Here is a 12,483-nt window from a genome sequence, read left to right as displayed (position 1 = left end):
ACTTCACCTCCTGTTTAATTGAGAAACTGAACGTGGAGAGGCTTTATGTTAACAAGGAAAGAATGAATATTTAAATTGGTTGGAACGGTATTATGGCTCTTCTGGGCCTTGTAAGTACGTAGTTATTGGCATTACCTCCTTTCCTATGCTTATGTAGTCCTTATTTTCAGGATGCCCAAAGCTTGAGAAATGCTCTGGAGTTATAAATAATACACTGGTAGCAAAGTTGAGATGTCAGGTATTCAAAACAAGTCCATCAGGATATATACACCGTGAACAAATAAACACTGTGTGCTTCTTCCTGTGTGTCTGGTCAGTTTTGAATCTGTGGAAAATGTCTATTTCTTAGGCTAGATGTATTTGTGGCAGAGCTTTTTCCCATTGCAGGGGTGGAGTCACAGGATCCAGATCCTTTGGTGGCAGTGTTGTTTACTGATTTCAAAGCGTGGTCTGTGGAGCTCCATCATGGGTTTCTTTAAGGAGTTTGCAAAAGGAAGCCTTAAATCGATGACCTTTGATTGACTATGGAAACCTCTTGAAGTACCTCTTCACTGGAAAACTCTGTGAGGTGTAAACTTGAAAAGGAGGGAAAACAAGTATTTTGTTGCAGTGTTTATACTGTTGCTTTTCTGCAGGGTCATCTACTGTGAGCAATGAGCTGCTCCGGTCCTGTCTGCTGGCAAATAGAGTTTACACGTTGACTCAAAGAACTGTAAGGATGCTACAGTGTATTTTACCTGTTAGACACCGTTTGTTTTGAATATCTGCCCCCAGAGCTGATAAAATCTAGATTTCCTAGAGTAACAGTACTGCAGGCTGATGGGTGTCTTGGTTTGATGCACAACAAACTTCTGTACACACACCATTAATATTAAATAGTCCTAAATTTCTTGCACTTCGGCTGTGTTGCAGGGCTGCCAACTGCTATACCTGAAGCAGAAAGGAAGAAAACAGTGACAATAATTGTGGAGTTCTTCAGTTCTAGACAAACACAAGTGTTTTAAGCCCTTAACTCTTATTCTGTGACTATGGTGGAGGGAAGAGAAAATTGCCTGTACCTTAAGAAGTACACGCCAAATCCTAGTGAGTGGGAGCATTCTTGATGCTGAGCTACCTGGTTAATTTAGGCAACTTGCCTCCAGTAATACAGTTAAGCATTTCTTGCTGTGAGTTTTCAAATTCTTTTGTACTTGGAGTTGCTTGGGTTCTGACTGGGCTGCATCACTGATATCACTGGGGCTATGAGAGGAGACGGTCTGTGGATTTTCTTGTTAAGATTTCCATCTAAGTGAGGTGAAGAGCTGGCAGAGCACACTTAGAGTGATGTATATGTTAGGCTTGTGTCTTTTATGTCACGTTCTCCCAAGAAGCCAGAAGGATTATTATTAACTAGACAGTCTTCTGGGTATGTTCGAAATTTCATTTTTCTAAGAAAAATTAGCAGAAGAGCTGTGGTTAATAAATAAATGAAATACATTGCTGTACTCCCTCTAGAGATCAGGTTGCTTTGATCATTTGAAGTTTGATTATATGTCTGGATATAATAAAATAGATAGATTTGAGGATTCTGTCTATCAGTGGCTGAGATGAGGATGTCCCTGCAGATTTGGGATGATGGGAGGAAGGTTGCTTGCAGGTTGGAAATATTTTTGTAAGATCCACTTTCATATTATCTCTTTTGGCATGTTTTACTTGAAAGCTGTCATTTAAAATTTTTTGAAATATATAAGCGTTGAGTTGAGCACTTAAGCTAAGTATTTCACTGTAAGCACATGTAAGCCTCCATTAAAGTGCATTGAGCTAACTTTGTGCTGAAGTATTTTGCTGGGTCAAGTCCCTAGATAGTTCAGTGTAAATAAATATGCATCTGAAAATGAGCATTGTTCCCAGATTTGGTGAAACTATTTTTGCTTTCTATATGTATGTAAATCTCAGTATAAATCTCCATTGAATGCAGTTTTGATATAAATCTGCTGTTCAGCAAACCAGATACAGGAAGCACACCATAAATATTCTTCCCTCTCTCCCTCCCTTCCCCCAAGTTGCATTTGATGAGTATATGATTGCTATATATTGGTGCTACTATTTTATTAAGAATTTATAAAATACTGAGCAGAAGATACCTTTCTTTTCAACAGCCTAAGGGCTGGATTTGTGCACTGTTCCATGCTGTTATATAAGAGAAGAGACAGCGCAAGACATCACCTGCCTTCCTACTCCAACCCAGCATAATGCCAGTCATTGTGCTAAGAAACTCTATTATCACTCTGCAAATAGGATTAAGCCACTGTTGTCAGTAAGAGTTATTCATAGTTTTGAAAGAATCAGCCCACAGAAGTGGATATCAGATTCCTATTTTTGGTGATGGGGGTGTACCTTGACTGTGAGGAACCCAAAGTTCCTCAAAGCCTAGCTGGCTGTGCTCAGGAGTAACTGGTAGGGGTAACCTGTACGTAGCCTGGTTGCTCTGTCTGGCCTACAGGAATGACTGTGTAGTTCCACAATATGACTTTTCTATTCCTTATGGAAATCAGAAAGCAATTGCTGGGACTATGTATCACTGCAGGGTCATCCGCTGCTTACTGCTGTAAAGGGTGAGTAGTGGGGTCATGCACTGCATTAGCTGCCGGTGTTTCTCAGGAAGGATTTGCATTTGGGGTTCCAGAAACATCTTGCTCTGCACACCTTGTTGAAGCAAGTGTCAGTAATTGAGGCCCCATCTTCATTTTTGTCTTTTTCTTTCTTTCTTTTGGATTGTAGGTGCCCCAAATTCAGCCCAGAACAGCTTTCTTGTAGGGTAAAGGTGCAACTCAAAGTGACAACGTTAATTTTAGGCATTTCAATAATTATCCCAAGTTAGGCTGGGAAAATTCCAGGTCACTTCAGGAATTTTCACCGATAAGATGAATTATTTATTGCTCTAACTTGACCTGTAGATTCACAGCCCAAATTGGGCTTAAATACCTGTGGTGTACCATTTCTCTTTTTTTTTTTTTTAATGTATGACTTAACTATTTCACTTTGCTCTGGGCATACAGCAAGTTGTATTGGACCGCAGTCAAATATAAACACATCAGAAAGTATAATACTTAGAAGCGTGATACAGTGGTTGTGAAATGGTACTTAAATCTGAGTCATTGATTTGCTTTTATTGCAATTTTAGAACCATTAGTGAACCTCCCAGATTTCTCAACCTTAGCATCTTCCAGAAAGTTAGAAGAGAGTTTTTGTAAAATGCTGTGGTTGTCAAGAAATAAGAGTTTTATTGTATTAAAAATAATAATAATAATAAAAAGTCAGTGTTCATCTTTATATAGTGTATGAATTATAGCATTTACAGGTAGGAAAAAGCTATTGGGTTACATAGTTGATCTTCTCACCACTGCAAACTGGCTCTCTACCATAAATTTTTCCAGTGCTTTATGGACAATGGAGTTAAATATCTTTGCAAATAACAGAACTTTGACCAATTCCCTGGGGAAGCATTGAACAGTTTATTAAAAACTGTCACATGATATTTTACTTTATATTTATCGTGTATACATGTATAGATGGATGAATGTAGATATATTTTAAAGGACAACATTTTATCTGATCTTTTCTGGGGTAGGTGGATAGAAAAATTACAAGTATTTTCCATTGCCATGTGTACCCAAGCTCCCTAGCAAATGTAGAGGTTTTGCAGTTTTCATACATACTTTGCTACAGGAAGAGACCTTCCTAATGAGAGAGAGAGAGGATATACTATTGAAAAAATTATTTCAAATACACTCTGATTAAGAAACAAACAACACACAAAAGTTCTCATCTTCCCATGACCTCTCATCACAGCTATTTCATACACTGGTAACTGCAGTGACAGGTAAACAAAAACAAAAAGAAAAAAAAAGGAGGGGGGATTTATAAATGATATCCCTTTATTTATTTTAAATTAATTCCTACTTCTCTTTGCTGCTGTCATTAATAATTCTTGCAGCCAGCCGCTGTGGGTCTTTGTAACAATTCCTTCTGAACTAACAATGTTGTCATTGAAACAAACTGCACAGGTCTTGTTCTTTTAATCTTGTTACATACTAAAGATCAAGTAAAAAATAACATTATAGAAATATAACAAAATAACACTCGCTTTCATTTTGTTTCACTCTAATGAATCTGTTACTGTGTTTGTTGGAAGATGCAACAGAAGCAATATATTATGTTTTAAAGTATTTGCTCATCTATTTGCTCATAAATGCAATGATTTAGCATTTGTTTGAGTCACCTTCGAGGATAATGATGGCTTACAGTGTAAGAGTGCACAGTGAGAGGATCATTAATAGAAATCTCAGAAATGAACACTGGTCAATTTAAGTAGGGTCAAAACATTGCTTCATAAACCATTTATATCAAACTAAAGCTAGTTATATCAAACTAAAGCTAGTATTAGCTCTAATTTCAAAATAATAAGTGTACGTAATATTTTAAGTATTAATGATACTTTTACTCACTTTCTGAGTAGTTAGAATTTTGACTATTAAGGGACTTCCAGTATTTCTTTGCCATCCTCAAGTTCCTTAATTAATTGTATCTTAAGGAAGTAACATGATCTTCTACATAGCTATTGATCTGTTTATGTACTAAAAAAGGGATTTTAAACTCCTGTGGCCTTCATTCCCTAATTACACACAGCATGTCCCTGATGTTTTCCCTCTGTAATGATAAAGGCCTGAAGAAATAGGAGAAGAGTTGCTCTCTTTCCTTCCCCAAAGTGTTGGGACTTAGGCCCACCTTAGAATGTCAGTAAGTACTTAGAGACTTAAAATAAGTTGGATATTTCATAGAATCATAGAATGGTTTGGGTTGGACGGGACCTTTATGATCATGCAGTTCCAACTCCCTGCTGTTGGCAGGGACGCCTCCCTCTAGACCAGGTTGCTCAAAGCCCCATCCAGCCTGGCCCTGAATGCTTACAGGGATGGGGCATCCACAGCCTCACTGGGCAGCCTGTTCCAGTGTCTCACCACCCTCACAGGAAAGAATTTCTTCCTAATATCTAGTCTAAATCCGCCCTCTTCCATTTTAAATCCATTTTCTCTCATCCTGACTCTATATGCCCTCATAAAAATTCCCTCCCCCGCTTTCCTGTGGTGTCCCTTCATGTGCCGAAAGGCCAACCCTTCAGATTTCTCTACATTCTGTCCTAGTAAGGATCCTGGTTTTGTACTGTAGGGTGCCTATGTGGATTATTTTGCTTAATGAAAGTAAAAATGAGGGTTAAGGTAAAAATGTATCCATAAGGAAGTAGTGCTTCCTATGGTAGGAACTTTTTCTGATTAAGTTAAGTTGCAGAGCAAAATATGCAGGTGAACAAATTTGTTGCCCAGGAAGTAAAAAATAGAAGTCCTCAAAATTTGTGTGGCATTTTTGAGAAGAACCTCTTAGACTGGAGTCAGTTTCTTATGAGAGATCTTCCCACCAAAGCTTCAAATGACAGAGGAAATGTCATCTGTTTCCCTAGTTGGGAGTTTTATGCTAAATTTTCATTAATCAGGCTTTATGTCTAAATGGCTATTTCCAGAAAGTAAAATCTTATTTCCTTTAAAAATCAGTCTTTGTCTCTCTTCTGCTCTTTTCTTAAGCATTTTTTAATTTTTTAAAGCTGATGAATATCTATCCTCATCTCTCTTATTGTACGTCTACACTGCAATCTAGCAACGTGGTGAGCTGTCTTTAAAACAGCTAGCTTGGGTGTCAAGATTAGTGCAGCCAGTCAGGGGTCTGAAGCTCCATTAGGTTCTAATGTATTTAGGCTTTAATAGTCTTTAGAGGCCCATCCTGTTTTGGGATGGTCTTTTCCGATTCCCCTGACAAGTGAGTTAGAAGTCAGCTTGTGTACATACAGGCTACACTGCCAAGTGGCACACTAGAGTATTCCTTATTCTTTGTGACATGTAAAGGATGATGATTGTGCCCAGGTCCCTGGAGTCAAGAGAGTCCTGACTTATAAGTGGCCTGACGTGGCTTCCAACTGAAAAAAATCACAATGCCAGAGTTGCAACACTGTTTTGAGAGTTTATAATGTTTTATTTCTGTCCACAAGAGGTACATAAATGAGAAAGTTCTGTCAGAGCAACAGATTTGGACAAATCAAGCTTAGCAGAGAATCTTATGACAGCCTTGAGCATTCAGGCCAATCTTCAAGTCATTTAGCATCAAAGCAATCAGGCAAACCAATGTCAATTTCTTGTAGCACTCACATCCTCCTTAGATTACTTATCTGAGATTTATTTTTACAAGTTCCATTTTTATGGTATATTTTTATTATCTTCCAAAGAAAAAAAAATACATATTTCAAGCAGAATATAACAATATTACAGTGTGCTGCCCTTCATTCAAGACTGTATTTTATTGTTTTTTTATTTTCTTAGTGGTAGTAAAAATAATTTTATTTACCACTTTTGTAGTACCCCATGTATTGAAAAGAGCTTTGCTGCCAACAACTGGATATCTTCTGTAGGCTTGCTAGATACTGTGTGTACATTTTAGAGATAAGCTGAGACAGAAAAACTTGAACACCCACCCTTTGAAAGTATCCAGAATTATTGGTCTCTGAGTTCCCTACTGTCCAACTCCAGTTTCCAGACCTTCTTCACACATCTTCCTCTTTTGTTACCTTCAATGAGAGAACCAATTTTTACTCTTGAAAACAGGAAGAAGGATAATTGGCAGCATGTCTGTGTTTGGTTAAGATGCTCATCTGTGCATTCTGTCCTTCAGTCTCCAGATGTTTCGTACTATACTCAGTGTATGCTCCATCCAGCTTAAGAAAGATATGACGCAGTTGGAGAGGGTGCAGAGGAGGGCTTACACAGAAAGGCTGAGGGAGCTGGGCTTGTTTAGCCCAGAGAAGAGAAAGCTCTGGGGAGGCCTCATTGCAGCCTTCCAGTACTTAAAGGGAGCTTAGAAGTGGGAGAGAGACCAACTTTTTACATGGTTTGATAGTGACAGGACAAGGGTGAATGATTTTGAACTAAAAAATGTGTGATTTAGATTAGATGTTGGAAGGAAATTCTTCATTATGAGGGTGATGAGATGGGGGAACAGGTTTACCAGAGAAGCTGTGGGTGCCCCATCCCTGGAGGCACTCAAGGCCAGGTTGGATGGGGCCCTGGGCAGCCTGATCCAGTGGGTGGCAGCCCTGCCCATGGTATGGGGTTGGAACTGGATGGATTTTAAGGTTTCGTCCAACACAAATCATTCTGTAGTTCTATGATCTCATCCAATGTTGATTAAGGCAAAAACAAATACCAAATCTGAGTTGGGCTTTTGAATAAAGGTCTATTATAAATTCAGACAGAAAGGGACAACATTTTTTCTTTTCTGAACTTGGGTGTATTCTTACAAAATCTATGAATGATTATCTACAGAACAATCTTGACTGATGTCTCTATCCTCTAATCCAAATGCTTTACAGTGCATCTTAATAATACCATAGTATTTCAATAATTTTGTAATAAAAGCTTTAAATGTTGACTTTCACAGAGGAGAGCTCCTTTCTCTTTTAAATTTTCAAATGTGATGCGTAGTCAAAAGAGGGTTACTTGGCAAAGACTTAAGTTTAACTGCACAAGCTCTTTTTGAAGGATGAGAACTGAAAAGAAATTGTTTTCGTTTTTACAGCAGAAGACCTTGATTTTTGAAAAGCCATATAAAAATGCCTTGTTGGAAGAATTCACACTTTTGACTAGTTTAAGAAAGCTTCAGAATTATTACTAAGTAGAATTTTTTTTACTCTAGGCCTGTATTCAATGCATTGCAACTACTGCAAATACTTGAACAGCGGTTAAAAAGAAGTTTTTTGCTAAATCTTGCTGTACTTAACCACTCTTTTTACACACTTGGCAGAACTTTGCCCTTGGGAAGTGAAGGAAGAGAAAAGGCAGAGAGGCTTGCCTATGTTCATACATAATACTTGGGCATGTAAACCTGCAGAAATGAGATCTCTGAGCCTATTTAATGATTTGTTACTGCTGAAAGGAAGATTTTAGCTTCTGCTCTCCCCTACTTCCTATTCTGTCCTCCCTTACTTCTACTTCCATGGTCCAACTTCTTTTACAGGTGCTGATGTTTGTTCTACCACTCAAGAGCTGATTCAGCTTATTAAGACAGCAGAAAGCAGGGTCAAGCTGTGGATATTTTGTTTGCGTTTGCTTGTTTGGCTGAACCAGGCAGATTTTTGCCATTATATTCATATTGTGTTTGTCATGGAAGAACCTGGACACACACATAACTGAAAGACAGTCATTGTCCTGAAAAACAGGATATTTTAGAAATAAGTAGAATTTCAGTATGTGTTTAAGCTATTAGTAGCTCAGGGCTCAATAAAAAAATAAATATAATTTCCAGTGGAAAATAAAATCAGGATATTCTGATAGGCAAAAACGTACCAGAATCTCAGAACCGTATGTTCTGAAGTTCTGCAAACCTTGTCAACCCAGAATAACAGAGAAGCAAGTCTTTTCATTCAGAGCTCTGAATGCCTTGAATTGGAATTCAGATCTTTTTGGATCTGAAATCATTAATGATTTCACAGGCACTGGGGAAGTCAAGGTTAAATTGGCTTCCGCTTCAAGTTTAAAAGTGACATGCTTTCCCCTCCTTAACCTCTCTGCTTTTAGCCCCATGTGTTTTCCAGAACATTCAGAGAGGGACTGCTTTCTCTACCTTGTTGACAAATGCAACCTCTCTCCCTTTTTCTGCTTTCCTTCTGTCAGTTTTTCCTCCATTCTTAAATAGGCGAGTTATGTTTCCTTTTAAGTGAAAATGGTAATGGGTATAACATCAGGAATTATTAATTAAAATGCTGGCATTCTAAGCCCATGTTGGAAAATAGTAAAAGTGGTAAGCTGAGCTCCACTGTGACTCCATCAGAACTTTTTAGTTTTCCTATTCATTTAGCAGTTCTAATAGCGTTAATATTGTTTCAGGTTGTAGTTAATGATGCTTATGAAAAAGCATTGTTTGTTCTCTGGTACCAGCTTTCTTTTTCTTTAATTCGTTCAAGTGAGAAGAATGCACCCTCTCAATTTTGATTTTTTGAAACTTGGTTGTTACTGAATCAACATACACTTTATTTCTGCAGATGTATGAAGATATCAGTAAAATATTATCTGAGAATAGTAAGCCTCCCCAAAGGCCTTAATTAGACATAACATCCTAGTAGGTGTGTTCAAATATCAAGAATATTGCTTAGCAGTGTAGGCTTTCCTGTGTGGAAACAGGATATTGAGCATCCGTAAAGCAGGAAGATAAGTAATGCCTTTTGTCCCATTGCTTTTCTAGTAGCATGCAAGAAATAGACTGGGTAGAAGTTGACAACCATGGATTATATAGATTAGAGAAAAAAGGAGAGAGTTTTCAGAGAGCGAGCAGTTGTCAATGTGAGAAGTATAGAATGAACCTCACTTGGGCTCTGTCCCAATGCAAAGCTTTAAGAGAGCCTGTTCCTAAACCGTGTCCTTCAGTATGCAGATCCAGAGTCAGCGTGATCACTTACTGTTGCCTTTGCAGATGAGCAAGCTGTTTTGCAACTGTTTTTAAAAATGTTTTGCTGCCATTAATGTAGCAGTCACTTTTCTTTTTTTTTTTTTTTGGTGGGATTTTCTAATTTCAGAACTTGTGGTTTATCTACACAGTTCAATTCATGAAAATTAATGTGAGTCAACGAAAGATACGGCTTAGAAATAGATCAGTTAAACATCATTAAAACCCCCAAGGGCCTTCTTATCCAGAATTCAAGTGGTCCTAATTTAATTTAATTTACTTCTACACTGAAGTTAGATCATTCAAATGTAATTCTAAAGGAGAACACGCACATTAGGGTTTAATGCAGTTTTACAGCTTCTCTTTAAAGTAACATTTTTAGTTAATTCACTTCCTGATTGTCTCCATATAAATAAATCCCTAATCCCACAAGTGTTTTCAGTTCTGGCTAATCCTTGACACTTCTTAATAAGGGACTGCATAATCCTGATAGCGTCTCTACCAATTGCTGAGCTGGAAAATATCCAATTTCCAGAGTCTGCTGCATCTGTTAAGACTTTGTCCCTGACTGTTCAGGTTTACCAGCAAACTATAGGGCAATTGTAGGACAGGCTAAGATCTATAGGTTTTTGTTTCCCAAATCAATTAGCTGATTCTAATACAATCAGACTCTCATCTATTAACTGAGCTAAAAAGCTTTTAAGCTGATCTGCAGGGGATATCTTTAGCATCTTCATCCAAACATCCCCTCAGGGGTGAACCATTTTCAGCTAAATGTCACACGTGAGAGGATGCTTGAACCCTGCTATAGTGATGAGGTATAATTATTGGATGCAGAACTTGAGAAGACTATGTAGGGGAGGAGATTTAAATTCCGTAACAGATTTCTTAGATGTCAGTGAGTAAAATCTGCCTAGAGGATGTATAAGATGTGTGTATATCTCAGCAGGCAGCTCACTACCTCATATTTAGGTAATTTTAGGTGCTTCAAGCGGATTCTGCTATTATTTATTTCTGTAAGGGATCCTACTGCTGATGGGAATGGTTACTATTTGAGCTGTGGTAGTAAAACAAATATAAACTGTTACACATTTGTTTTGTTTGCTTTTAAGGGAAACCATGAAGTGACGACACTGTGATGAAGTACAGATACAGATTGTGATGACGCTGTGGAAGTGCAGTGGCCCTTGCGGTATGTAGAGATGTGAATTTCAGCCTTGTGACAAAACTGTATGAGTGACCCTGTCGTATGTGGGTACTTAGTCATTTCAATTCAGGAGTCAGAAGTAATGAATTGGAAACATACGTTTTTCTTTTTTGAATAAAATTGGCCACAGAAACTGAGCTGTTAACCATGCTAACCTCATGAGCTGTGAGGTTCAGAACTAACTTTTAAGCTCAATTGCTGTATGGATTCTATCAACTGTATTGATCAGATATTCACCAGTTGCAGTGGGAGTGAGGACATGTGTTTCACTGTGTTAAGATGTCTTAATCTAGGGGTGAGTCCCATTGTAATGACTTTTTACTGAGCATCAGATGTTTTTTTTTTTTTTATCTTTATATTTGTATACAGACTAAAACTTGGTATGGTAAATCCAACGTTAGACTTTGATGGAAACCACTCTGGCTACAGAAAAGAGCAACCTGAATCACGCATTTGGGTGTCAATGGGTTTGCAGGCTGATTCAGCCTGGTTCCATGACTAGCAGGGCAGAGGGATCCTCAGATCCGTGCCTCTGGAATGGGGAAACAGGGGACCCCAAAATAATTAAAAACAGCAGCAACGATCTGAGTAGAAACAAACTAATTTACTAAATATGGTATCAGAATGCAAGGTAACACACTATAATACAATATAATTAGAATTGAAGCTAATAAATGAAATATAATGAGAAAGAATGTCCGAAAGGTGGAAAGGCCTCACCATAAAACTGAGGTGAGATTCGCAGTTGGGTTGAGCAGCAGGGAGGAGAGCCAAAGGAAAAGAGGGACATCAGGTGACCTTGACAGGGGTTATATCTCCTCCCTGAATACAAAGCCCCCTTGGATATGTAGTTCTTTTCTCCTGGACAGGTGCCTGGAACTGGAGCATTAACACTTTAACTCCCAGTGCACTACATGATGTTATGATGTGGAATACTGATAACCAAAAATCATAGAACCATGACATTGGGTTAGAATTCTCTGAAAAATTTTGGTGGTCTAGCTTTGCTCCTGCTGACTTTATGCAAGTAGGTATGCATGATCTTTTTCACTAAAATTTTAAGGAGAAGCAGGTGTTTCTATAGTGACATATGGTTGTCACAAAACCATGAAGCCAATATAATCCCCGAGTTGGCAAATTCAATAGAAATACAAGTATGTGCTTGCCGTTAAGCCAGAAGACAGGTTTACTGCTCCATGACCTGGCAGTGTGCAGGACTACGGCCTCATATCCTACTGAAATAGGAGTACGGGCATGTCCTCTTGGGGAGGGCAAGAGAAAGACTTTTGAAAGGCTGCTGCTAATTATGTTTCTTATATTAGAATTCTCACGAAAGAAAGCAATACCAGTGGTTAGCAACCTACTACTCTTGTTCTGAATGTACAGACGTGTGATGGTACCATTATCATGTCTTTCTTCAAGTTTTCCAAAAAGTTTTCTTATCCATGTATTTTACATAGTTCACCCTGAAAGTAATCCCTCCTGTTTATTTCCATGGAAGCCATAGCAGATATAAGGAACACAATAACACTATTTGATAGAGCGAATTATCATTTACAAAATATTTTTTCAACATAGTCATTACCATTAGCTATGCATTTTCACCAGTGATGAACAAGAGCCTGAATGCCACACTTGTAAAAATCTGCAGCAGCAGAGGTGACCTACCGCCTCACAGCTGCTATGATGGCATTGTTTCTAGGAGAATGTTGCCCATGCAGTCCAACTTTCACTGTGCTCACATCCACTGTTTG

At 38.2% G+C, this 12,483-nt stretch overlaps 1 protein-coding gene across 2 annotated transcripts in view; it reads left to right on the top strand.

The window, feature by feature from the left end:
* Positions 1 to 12,483, top strand: part of GADL1 (glutamate decarboxylase like 1) — a 254,504-nt gene that overhangs the window by 10,082 nt on the left and 231,939 nt on the right. For both annotated transcript variants that reach the window (XM_046937979.1, XM_046937980.1), the window contains exon 2: positions 10,635 to 10,714. The gene's annotated coding sequence lies outside the window, so the exon portion shown is untranslated. The remainder of the gene's footprint in view (positions 1 to 10,634; positions 10,715 to 12,483) is intronic.

The sequence above is a fragment of the Gallus gallus genome, chromosome 2, assembly GCF_016699485.2.
Source record: "Gallus gallus isolate bGalGal1 chromosome 2, bGalGal1.mat.broiler.GRCg7b, whole genome shotgun sequence".
Taxonomy (NCBI): domain Eukaryota; kingdom Metazoa; phylum Chordata; class Aves; order Galliformes; family Phasianidae; genus Gallus; species Gallus gallus.
Note: the sequence above shows the minus strand (reverse complement) of the source record. Positions and strands in the feature narration are given on the sequence as shown.